This window comes from Equus caballus, chromosome 6 (assembly GCF_041296265.1).
Source record: "Equus caballus isolate H_3958 breed thoroughbred chromosome 6, TB-T2T, whole genome shotgun sequence".
Lineage (NCBI taxonomy): Eukaryota > Metazoa > Chordata > Mammalia > Perissodactyla > Equidae > Equus > Equus caballus.
The window spans coordinates 13,782,794-13,795,769 of record NC_091689.1 but is presented as its reverse complement, the minus strand read 5'-3'; positions in this window follow the sequence as shown (position 1 = coordinate 13,795,769).

Genomic DNA, 12,976 nt, shown 5'->3' with positions numbered 1-12,976 from the left:
ATTTTAGCTATTGCATATAAAGATGCTATGAACAATCGTTTGCAGCTTTTTGCGTGGACATAGTTTTCATTCCTCTGGGATGAACGCCCAAGAGTACATCTTGTGGTACTAGCACGTTTAGTGAAGAAACTCCCACACTGTTTTCCAGCGTGGCTGTACCATTTTACACTTCCGCCACCAATGTATGAGTGATCCAGTTTCTCCATGTTCTCATATTCATTTGGCATTGTCTCTATTTTTTATTTAGTCATTCTGATATATAGTAATCCCTCATTGTACTTTCAATTTGTACTTCCCTAATGGCTAAGGATGTTGGACATCTTTTTACGTGTGTGTTTCCCATCTGTATATCCTCTTTATTGAGATGTCTGTGGGTTTTGCCCATTTCCAATAGGATTACTTATTTTTCCTGTTGAATTTTGAGAGTTCTTTATATATTCTAGATATTAGTCTTTTGTCAGATATGTGGTTTGCAAATATTTTCTTCCAGTCCTAGCTGATTTTTTTCATCATTTTAACAGGACTTTCCACAAGGCAAAAGTTTGTAATTTTGATGAGGTGGAGTTTTTTTTTCATTTATGAATCATGCTTTTGATGTCGAGTTTTAAGATTCCAAGTCTTTTGGGCAGGCCCGGTGGCCGAGTGGTTAAGTTCGCGCGCTCCGCTTCAGCGGACCAGGGTTTCGCCAGTTCGAATCCTGGGCGCGGACATGGCAGCGCTCATCAGGCCATGCTGAGGCCACGTCCCACATGCCACAACTAGCAGGACTCACAACTAAAAACACACAACTATGTACCAGGGGACTTTGGGAAAAAAAGGAAAAATAAAATCTTTGGAAAAAAAAAAGATTCCAAGTCTTTTGATTAGTCCGAGATCCCAAGACTTTCTCCTATTTTTTCCCTAAAAGTTTTATGGTTTTGTGATTTACATTTAAGTCCTTGGTCCATTTCGACTTGATTTTTGCAGAAAGTGTGAGGTTTAAGTCAATAGTCAGTTTTTTTCCCTACAAACATCTAATTACTCCAGTACTAATTGTTTAAAAGGCTGTCTTTCTTTCATTGTATTGCTTTTGCATCTTTGTCAAAAATCAGTTGGGCTTATTTATGTTGATCTATTTCTAGACTCTGCTCTGTTCCCCAGCACGGTGACTCTACTCGCTCAAACAGCGTCTGATGACAAATGCTTACCAACTTTTCTCCCTGCTGGAAATAAGAGCAGAATAGAAACACATTAAGTGGCCATGAATGTCATTCTCTGGTGGGAATATCCTAGTAATGTTTTTCTTTTCTTGACCACTACATTAACACACAAGTGTAACTAAGTGAATTAGAGCTCAGCTCTTCCTTTGACACAAGCAAGATTAGTGAACAATCAAGAAACTCCATTTCACACTTGTAAGATCACCACCTGACACAGGATCCTGCTCCTATGTATCCACTGAGTCCTGTTAGCAGTGAATGTCTCCAGACACGTGACTGGTGATGGATCAGGGCATTGACTAATTCCTATTCACTTCTAGCTCTTATTTATTACTGTGCCCAGCTGTATTGTGTAAACTAGATCACCAGATGGATTATACACTGAAGACTTGTTAGTAGCATAACTTGAAGGATATGAAACCAGCAACATCAAATGCCCTAACTTGAACAATTTGAAATAAATAAACAAATAAACAGCTGGAAAATCCAAAAGAGAATCTAATTTGAGTGAAGCACGATGCAGAGAGTACAAAAGCCAGCCTCTCTCTCGTTCTTTTTCTCTTTTTCATTGTCTTTATATTAAATCCCCTAGAAGCAATCTGATGGGCCTGGCTTGCTTCCCATGCTCACCCCTTGGACCAATCCTTCCTGATAATGCATGGGATTCAATGACTGGCCAGACTCTAGTGGTACTGAAATTGTCAGGCTCACTAGAACCACACTGGATCAGAGACAGAAAATTCCTGAATTGAAAGATGACTGATTAAGCACAAATGAAAAGTGGCCAAGAGGTCAAAACTAGTAACTATGGATGGACACTTGCAATGTGGCTAGTCTGAATTGAGATGTGCTGTGAGCGTAAAATACATACTGAGTTTCAAAAACAGAACAAAATAAAGGATTAAAATATCTCAATTTTTATATTGACTACATGTTGAAATGACATTTTGGATATATTTGGTTAAGCAAAATATATTGCTAAAATTAATTCTACCTGCTACATTTTGCTTTTTATTTAATGTGTCTACTAGAAAATTTTAAAATTTCATATGTGGCTAACATTGTATTTTGACTGGACAACACTGCACTAGAAATGTGGTGTTCCAGATACAGCCTTTTAAAAGATCATGTTTAATTTTGTCATTGCAATGATTTCCTTGAGGTTTTCTACCTCTAAATCCAAAAGAATGACATACATTCTTATAATAAATATCCATAGCCAGGATAAGGATTTATCCAATAAACATACAAGACCCAACTCAAGAACAAGCTGTGGGACTGATTCTGGGATGCTGTAGCCACATGAATCCCAAGAAGGTTCTAGATACTTGATACACTAAGGAGCATAATGAAGCAGCTGATCTAATATCACTTATTCTGGTCTGGCACTAATAATCTAAAAAAGTATAAGACTCACACATTAAAATTTTGCATATGTTGAGCAGTACCTACTATGAAGCATAAGATACTCCACTTGTTACTTGGGCAGAAGCCTGCCCTGCCTCCAAAAATGAGTCCTTTTTTTCAGATTGACATCAGAGTCTAACTGTAAGAAGTAGAAGGTCATTCACCAGAGATGATTGGTTAACTCTTGCTTTCTCCTTGTGGTCATTGCTCCTCAACCACTACTGCCCTTGGTAAATGCACTAGGCCAGCTGAAACTATAGCAAATATTAGAAACTAGAGTGAGATTTTGATGGATTAAGACATTACTATGTCCAGGTCACCCAGCAATAGCCAGTTCCTGCCCCAGATTGTAGCCTGGATCCTCAAAGATCCTGAAGGAAATATGCATACAGGAACTAATGGAAATGAATGAAAATCAGCATTTTAAAATTCCTTTTTTCTGAATCTCTATAGTCCAATGAAGAACTCTGACAAACTAGGCTGAACTTAAGCGGTAGAAGCTGGAGGCCCATGAGGTCTCCTTCCGGACCTAAATCCACACCCAAATCTTAGAGTTTAATAATCTAGGATATTGAGAGCCTAAAGTGTCTATTTCCACTTAAGCCCAGACTTGAATTTCCACATTCTTGCCAACCACATGGAAGGCCCTGCTCCAAGAAAGCAAGCCTGGGATGAATTTACTGCAGTTACAAAGGTAGAAAGGAACAGAGCCAAGCACATCGTAAGACTAACGTATGAATGCACAATGTTCTAGCCCACTAGACAATTAGTATCCTGGAAACAGAAAATCAGTAATACCACTTTTACGGAAGAGAGTGGGAGTAGAAGCAGTGGAGGTATAAGGAACAGGAACACAGAGGTCCTGAAAGTCATTTTTCTGGGAATAACAACCAACTACAGGCCAAAACTTCAAGAATTACTTCCAAGTCAATTTTACTTATTCTTGGAATTAAAAAAAAAGAAATTACATATAAACAATTATTTTCTGATGGTGCATTATATATCTACTAAGATAAAAATATTTGTTCAAACTGGTGTGTGTATTTTTCTGTTATTGATGATGTTTTATCTTTAACATGGAACTTAAGGTTATTGTGACACTGGTTTTCCCCCTAATGCACTGCACATTTCCACATTCTGGCTCCTAGAATCTCTTCCTGTGTATTTCTAGTCCTTGATAGCCCAACACAAACACTTCACCTCTAGACCGGATATTTTACCATACCTCTCTAATGATATACTTTTTGAATAGTTTTCATAGACATGCCTGAGTGGGGATTTATATTGAAATATAGTAAATTTTTATGTTGAATTATTAATGTAAAAGAAACACCAGTCTTTTCTTAGACTGTCAGCCTACGTCCTGTAGAAAGCAGAATCTGTAGGAAAGGATGAAATTGCTGACACTATTTGAGAGATGCAAGAGCAGAGCAGTGAGAGTGAAGAGAAAAGGGAAATTATGTGTACCACGTGGGCTTCCAGATCAGTTGCAGAGGTAGGGAGCTATATTATTTTTAATATCTTATTCTTACAATTAAGTAGTAACCAGTCTTTTTTGGGTCTCTTCTTTCACTCGTTCATTCATTTGCTGAGTATTTTTCTAGGCACTGAAGACATAGAATAAAATAAATCAAAGTTCCTGTACCCATAAATCTTTTTTTGCAACAGGAGAGCTCTACTTTTTTATGATCTCAATTTTTTCCACCTTTACTGAGATACAGCATTATGTAAGTTTAAGGTGTACAGTGTGATGATTTGTTACATGTATTTATTGCAAAATGATTACCACAATAAGGTTAGTTAACACATCTATCACCTCACATAACTACCTTTTGTGTGTGTGTGTGTGTTGAGAACATTTAAGATTTACTCTCGCGGCGACTTCCAAGTATCCAACACAGTATTGTTAATATAATCACCATGTTGTAGATTAGATCCCCAGAACTTATTTATCTTATAACTGGAAGTTTGTACCATTTGACCACCAGCTCCCCATTATGCCCATCCTCTAGCCCCTGGCAACCACCAATCTACTCTCTGTCTATGAGCTTGGCTTTTTTAGATTCCACTTATTAGTTAAATCACACAGTATGTCTTTCTCTGTCTGACATTTCACTTAGCATAATATCTTCAAAGTTCATTCTCGTGTTGCAAATGGCAGAATTTCTTTCTTTTTAATGGCTGAATAATATTCCATTATAGATATAGACAGACAGATAGATAGATAGATAGATGATGCATAGATAGATAGATAGATAGATAGATAGATAGATAGATAGATAGACAGATGATAGGTCATCGATCACATTTTCTTTATCCATTCATCCATTGATGGAAAACTTAGGTTGTTTCCATATCTTGGCTATTGTGAATAATGCTGCAATGAAGATAGGGGTGTGTAGATATCTCTTTGAGGTAGTGATTTAATTTCCTTCAGATATACATCCAAAAGTGAAATTGCTGTATCATATGGTAGTTCTATTTTTAATTTTTTGAGGGACCTTTATATTCTTTTCCATAGTCTCTGTACCAACTTGCATTCCCACCCACAGTGCACAAGGATTCTCTTTTCTCCATATCCTCACCAGTACTTTTTCTGTCTTATCTTTTTGATGGTAGCCATTCTTTCAGATGTGAGGTAATATTTCATTAGAGTTTTGATTTGCGCATCCCTGATTAGAGATGTTGAGCACCTTTCATGTACTTCTTGGTCATTTCTCAGTCTTCTTTGGAAAAATGTCTATTCAGGTCCTTTGCCCATTTTTTAATTGGATTACTTGGGTTTTTGCTATTGAGTTGTATGAGTTCTTTATATGTTCTGGGTGTTACCATTATTATCAGATATATAGTCTGCAAATATTTTCTCCCATTCCATAGATTGACTTTTCATTTTGTTGATTGTTTCTTTTGCTTTGCAGAAGATTTTTAGTTTGATGTAGTTCCACCCATTGATTTTTGTTATCTGTTGCTTGTGCTTTTGGTGTCATATCCAAAAAATCATTGCCAAGACCAATGTCAAGGAGGTTTTCCCCATTGTTTTCTTCTAGGAATTTTACAATTTCAGGTCTTACATTTAAGACCTTTACTACATTGATTTTGAGTTAGTTTTTGTAAGTGGTGTAAGATAGGGGTCCAAATCATTCTTTTGCATATGAATATCCAGTTTTCCAAATACCGTTTATTGAAGAGACTATCCTTTCCCCATTGAGTATTCTTGGCTCCTTTGTCAAATATTAGTTGACCGTAAGTGCATGGGTTTATTTTTGGGATCTCAGTTGTGTTCCATTGGTCTATGTGTCTGTTTTCATGCCAGTACCATACCGTTTTAATTACTATACTTTTATAACAAGATTTGAAATCAGGAAGCATGATGCCTCCAGCTGTGTTCTTTCTCAAAATTGCTTTGACTATTTGGGGTCTTTTGTGATTCCCCACCATTTAGCGTTATTTTTTCTATATCTGTAAAAAATGCCATTGAAATTTTGATAGAATTTGCATTGAATCTGTAGATCATTTTGAGTGGTATGGACGTTCTAATAGCGTTAACTCTTCCAATCCGTGAACGTGGGATTTATTTTCGTTTATTTGTGTCTTTTTCAATTTCTTTCATCAATGTCTTATAGTTTTCCATCACTCTTTCACCTCCTTGCTTAAATCTATTCCTAAGAATTTTATTGATTTTTATACTATTGTAAATGGGATTGTTTCCTTTATTTCTTTTTTAGACAATTCATTGTTAGTATACAGAAACATGATTGATCTTTGTATGTTGATTTTGTAGAAAATGCCATTGGAATTCGGTAGACATTGCATTACATCTATAGACGAGTGGGTAGTATGGAAATTTTAACAATATCAATTCTTCCAATCCCTGAACACAGAATATTTTTCCACTTATTTATGTCTTTTTCAATTTCTTTTATTAATGTCATACTTTTCAATTTATAGATCTTTTACCCATTTGGATAAATTTCTTCCTAAATATTGTATTGTTTTTGATACTATTGTACATGAGTTGTTTTATGTCTTTTTCAGATAGTTCATTGTTGGTGTCTAGAAATGCAACTGATTGTTGTATATTGACTTTATATCTCCAACTTTACTGAAATCATTGATTAGTTCTAACAGTTTTTTGATAGAGTCTTTAGTGTTTTATATATATAATATCACGCCATCTGCAAATAGAGGCAATTTTACATCTCCCTTTCTGATTTGGATCTTCTACTTCTTTTTATTGCCTGATTGCTCTGGCTAGGACTTCTACTACTATGTTGAATAGAAGGTGAGAGAAAGCACCCTTGTCTTATTCCTGATCTTAGAGGAAAAGTTTGCAATCTCTCACCATTGAGTATGGTGTTAGCTATGGGCTTGTCATCTGTGTCCTTTATTATACTGAAGCACATTCCTTCTATACTCAGTTTGTTGAGAGTTTTTAATCATGAAAGGATGTTGAATTTTTCAATCCTTTTCCTGCATCATATTATTTTTGATCATATTATTTTTGTCTTTCATTTTATTAGTACGATGTATCACATTTACTGACTAGTTTATGTTGACCCATGCTTGCATCACAGGGATAAGGTCCCATTAATCATGGCGCATGCTGCTTTTAATGTACTGTTGAATTTGGTTTGCTAGAATTTTGTTGGGAATTGTTGCATCTATATTCATCAGGGACATTATAATTTTCTTTTCTCATAATGTGTTTATCTGGCCTTGGTATCAGGGTAACGCTGGCCTTTTAAAATGAGTTTGGAAGTGTTCTTCAATTTTTTTGAAGATTCTTAGAAGGATTAGTATTAATTCTTTAAATGTTTGATAGAATTCTCCCACAAAATCGTGTGGTTCTGGGCTTTTATTTTTTGCGAAGTTTTTATTACTGATTGTGATCTCTGTTCAGGACCTCTGTTATTGGGAATGTGGTCTACGAAAGTCTGCACATTCATTGCTGAGCCCTACCCCCTTTCTTTGTCTCTAGCTGATTCCCCCAGTGATCCCCATGGGGAAATATCTACTTGGCCCTCCCAAGAAGTGTCCTGAAATGCTAGGGAAGCTGGATGCCCACATTGGGCTCTTCTTTTCCACTGGAAACTGTAGGCCCAGGGGGACCTCCTTGATGCCAGCCTGGGGGTGGGGCAATGCAGTAAAATGAAACCATTCCTCTTATTCTTTTAATGCAGTCTTTTTCAGTTTTGTGGTTCAAGAAGTTGGTTCAGTTTTACCCCCAGGTTTGGGACCTTTACAAAAGCATCTTATCAATGGACATTACTAGTTGCATTTTCTGTGTGAAGCATCAAAGTTAGGAACCACCTATTTCACTATCTTGTTGATGTCACTCTCCTATACTTATAAATCTTTATCTTGGTAGAAGGATATAGAAAAGTAATAAAGATATAAATATGTAAAGAAGATCATTTTAGTTTTTTATAAGCACTATGAAGCAAATAAACAGAATAAAGTACTGTAGAATAACTTGGAGGGTGCAGGAATGGGTGCTGTGGGGCTGCTTTGAATCAGATGGCTCAAAAAAGCCTCCCAGAGAAGGCAATATTTGATCTCTGAGAAGAAGGATGAAAAGGAACCAGGCATCTAAGAAGCCAGAGAATGTGCATTCCAGGCTGTGAGAATAGTACATTGAGTGGCCCTAAGGCAGGAAAGTGCTCATGGTTTTTGCAGAAGTGCAAGTTAGCCAGTGTAGGAGTAGTTTGGCCAGCTAAAGCGTGAATCAGCAAACTTCTTCTGTAAAGGGCCCAATAGTAAATAATTTAGGTTATGTCTCTGTTTTAATTACTCAACTCTCTGTTGTAGTACGAAAGCAGTAATAGACAACACACATTCCAATAAAAGTCTATTTATAAAAGCAGGATCTGGGCATCAAGCTGTAGTTTTCTTACCCTTGAACTAGAGAAGAATGATGGAAAAGGTTAGAGAGATAGGCTGGGGTCAGAGCAGGTAGAGCCTAGAAGACTGCGGTGCGTCAGTCATCTATCACTGTGTGACAGACCACTCCAACTCTCCTTGACTTGCATTAACAACAAGCATTTATTTGCCCATAATTCCAAAATTCTGTCAGGGCTCAGTGGGGATGGTTCTTCTCTGCTCCACATGCTCAACTGGGTCTGGAGATTCTAAAAGGCTTCACTGTCACTTCTGGTGGCTCAGCTGAGGTGTATGGAAAAGCCAGAGTCTGTCTGGGCTTCTCTCTCTTTCCCTTCATAGTCTCTCAACCACCAAGGCCTCTCTTTCTCCACAAGGCCTTTCTCTGCAGTAGGGTAGTTGAAATTCTTTGGTGGCTGGCTTTACATGGTACTAGGCCTCCTGAAGCCTAGGCCTAGAACAGGCACAATGTCATTTCTGTCATATTTTATTGGTCAAAACTAGTCACAAGTATAATCCAGGTTCAAGTGAAAGGAAAACAGATGCCACCTATTGATGAGAGAACCTATTGATAGTTTTATACGCAGACCATATTTGATATACAGTAAGGAGTTAGGGGAGTTTTTTAAGTGAATTAGGAAGTGTTGTATCTAGCAAGGGAATGACATGATATAATTTAAGTTTTGAAAAAAAGATGGATGAGAAAAGAGAAGTGTCTTAGTTACACATTCTTGTAGCATTCTTTTTACTATGTCTGGGCAAGGTCAGCAGAAATGTGGGAAGCAACCCATAAGAACTCAGTGGCTAATGATCAAGCAATGAGTCTCATAGTCCTTGGCCTGAAATTCTCCACTTGAAAAAGGTCTCAGCTCTACCAAATGATCTATAGAAGATGCATCAGTATGTTGGGGCTGTGGACTTGATTCTTTCATCCACCAGCTTCCTCAATTTTACTTCATAATTAGGGACTATATTCCTGATCCTGTCTAGCTATCTCACAAATCTTCTCATTTAACCACAAGGGGGATAAATTTGGCATGAACCAGGAATTAGTTTGACTCATATGCATCATAACAACTGGAAAAACTACCAAAGCCCAGGTCCTACTGATGACAGTTCATTAAAGGTAAAACGATCTGGGGCCAGCCCAGTTGCATAGTGGTTGAGTTCAGCACGCTCTGCTTAGGTGGCCTGGGTTCACGGGTTTGGATCCCAGGCACAGACCTATACCACTCATCAAGCCATGTTGTGGCAGCAGCCCACATACAAAACAGAGGAAAGATTAGCACAGATCTTGGCTCAGGGACCATCTTCTTCAGGCAAGAAGAAGAAGATTGGCAATGGATACTAGCTCAGGGTCAATCTCCCTCACCAAAAATAAAAATAAAAATTAATTAATTAGCTAAATTAAATGATCTAAGAAATTTACTAAGCTCTTAAATTATCAACTTTAATTATTCCAGCACTAAAATAACAGGTATATCAGAAACCAAAGTGTTCATTGTCATGCTTAAAAGTTGTCATGCAAATGTTAATTGCATACTATGTTAGCTCTCTCAATTATCTTTGTATATAAATTTTGCTGTTCAGTCACTCAAGCATTTTATATTTTCTATTTTTAATCAGATATTTTTACTGATATTTTATTATATAGTAAACACTCTATATATTCACTTATATTCTTCTGTTGGAGGCATAAATGTCAATATGACTTCAGTCCATTTTTAACTGTACTATGAACATTTATTTATTTATTTATTCATGCCTCTTTAAACTAAAACAAAAGCCTCAGGGGAAATTTACAGTGAACAATAAAGAGACTTAGTCTCAGTAGTAGGTGCGTTTTCTAAAATAAAAATTAAAAGCATCAGGCATCAAATCATTAGAAGAGTCCTTAATGATAATGGAAATCATGCAATGGCCTTATTTCTCTGTCACTGAAAATAAGGTAGAGAAATGTGCTCTAAGAAAATGATTCGAGAATAGTCTAAAAGTCAAAACTAGCTAATCAGCTATTTTTCCCCAGGTAGTAGAAGTAATAATACAATTTCTTTCCTGTCATAGTATCAGGAGAATAGAATAAATGTGTTTCAAGTATCACCTGAAAAAGAAAATAGGAACAATTTAAAAACATTCTCATTAAGTTTAGCATGATTTCATTGTCCTTCAGCAAAACACATTTCCTATCAGGAAACTCTATTTCACTATTCTCTTGAAACTGGCTTGGGGAGGGAGGCATGAATGGCTTGAATAATTTCCTGCCAGCTATTTGCTATTTTCTTACTATTGTTTTTCAGGTTATTCCATAAAAGTAGACTCGACTTTACCTAAAATTTAGAGTGCAGATATTATGTTTACGAATTGAACCTCAATCAGCAATGAACAATTTTTAAGAGAACCTTATTAAACTTCCTTGTACAAGAAGGAATTCTTTTGTAATAAAAATAAGGGGAACTTGATTTATTTACACTGGTCTTGGGGACAGATAAAGAAACTCATGCCATAGGTAGAAGGAACTGATTAAGGACTTCTACAAAGAATGAGAATGACAACAAGAGGAAAGGAGGATAAAGAAGCCAAAGAAGCCATCAGGGCAATGTTTGAAGAAGAGTTTGCTAGTTCACAACCGGCATCTCTTCAGTGTCCAGGTACACATTTTTCTATCACTTGCAAGGGAAAGAAGATAATGAAGTGATAGAAAAAAGTTCCAATGGAAAGAAGGTCAAAAAAATTTGGCATGGACTGTTACGTAATTTTGACTTAATGAAGATTCTGTATGATGAACTACCATTCTGGCAAACCAAAGGCCATGGCACTTATTGGCACCAGGGACAACTGTGGGGCATTCCCTTCAGAAGGTAGCATTGCTGGGGATGTCAACATGAGGTTGGCCAGTGGAAGCAATAATGGAAGAGTGACTTTGCCCACCTCCAAGCAGCGGATGGGAGAGGAAGAAAATGGTTCTATAGAAACAAGCAGGATTTGTTTTTGAATCAATATGTCTGACAGCATGTACACTGACCAGAAATAATTGAATGGTTACTGTAAAGAGTGGTTAAATGTATATCAAAGAGAAGTTGATGCGTTTCTAGTCATCTAGCCTCCATTTCTCCATTGACTATTAGCAGCGTGATTTCCTTCGGGGAATTACATCCCTCCCGTTGTGTGTTGTCTTGTTTACGTGGTAAATCACAGTGCTCTCCCACAATGAGAACCAAAAGGAACCCCAGGGACTTTGACAGAACATACCTCTTCCTGCCTAATAGAGGTCGTGATGCAGAAACATGACGTAAGTGATAGCAATCGGCCTCCCTTCCCAGGCACTTCGAAATTTGAGCATATTGAATTAAGCTCTGGAGAAATATAGGGAGTTGATTCCTCTAGTGAAGGCATTAGAGCCATAAAGTCAGATGATTTCTATATTGAGATCCTCTAAATTTATTATTACCAACTCCTGTTATTTCCAAACAATATTCTGCTTTTCCTTCATTCCTGTGAATTTCTACATATCCACCAATAAATTTACTTTATGCTTAAGAGAGATAGAGTTACTTTCTCCTGCTTGCAATAAAAATATACAAATAGAAAATTATAAATTTTTAAAGTAAAATTGTAATTATAAAGGTCATGTCTCAAGAAAACCAGTCCTACTTTCTACAACATGGTTTTATTAAAAATAAGATTTTAGATGGATCATTGTTCTATCAGGCCAGCAGTTTCTGGATGGTGTGTTATGTGATAAGACCTTGGACATGAGTCCATGGCTGCATCTCCTTTGCTAATTTGATGAATGAGGACCCAGCCTCCTTTTCCATCAGTGGGTTTTGAGTCTGAGAACTGACCCAAGTTAGAAATTGGGGAAATGATTATAAATTTTTATTGCCCTCAGCTTCCTTATTATTCATCATTGATTTCTTTAGGCTGTATATATTGAACAAAGTTCTTGTCTTCCCGTCTATTTTGCCCTAAGCAAAGCCATGTTCTACTAACCATCTCAATAGCTCTCTGCAGGGCAGGACAACCTGGCTGCCATTTTGATTTTGCTGCACCTTGCTTCTGAGGGTTAAGTGCCACCACCTGCCTTTATTATTTTGGGACTGCATTACTCCATTTTAATTAGAGAGCCCAGGTCTGTTACAGCATCTCTTACCATCTCGCCTACTTATAGGGGAGAGCCACCACTGAGATTCTCTCTGTTAATGGTGTCTCTCTCATCAGCACATTCTTATGGTAAATAGAGTGTTCCCTGGGCACTCCCACAGGATATAGTTGATTTCTGCCCTTATGTAGTATATTCACTCTATCATGCCACCTCTCTGGGCTTTGTATTTCTTCCTCTGTTGTTTAAGGAGCAGTTCTGGCATTTCTTCTTCATTTAGTGCAAGTCTTCATTTTCTCCAAGCTTCCAAGAGCCAACACAGCAGCATAATTGCATTGTTTCCAAGAGTCTTTGCCAGGGTGTAAAATTCTGTATCAAAGAGAGTGTTCTCATA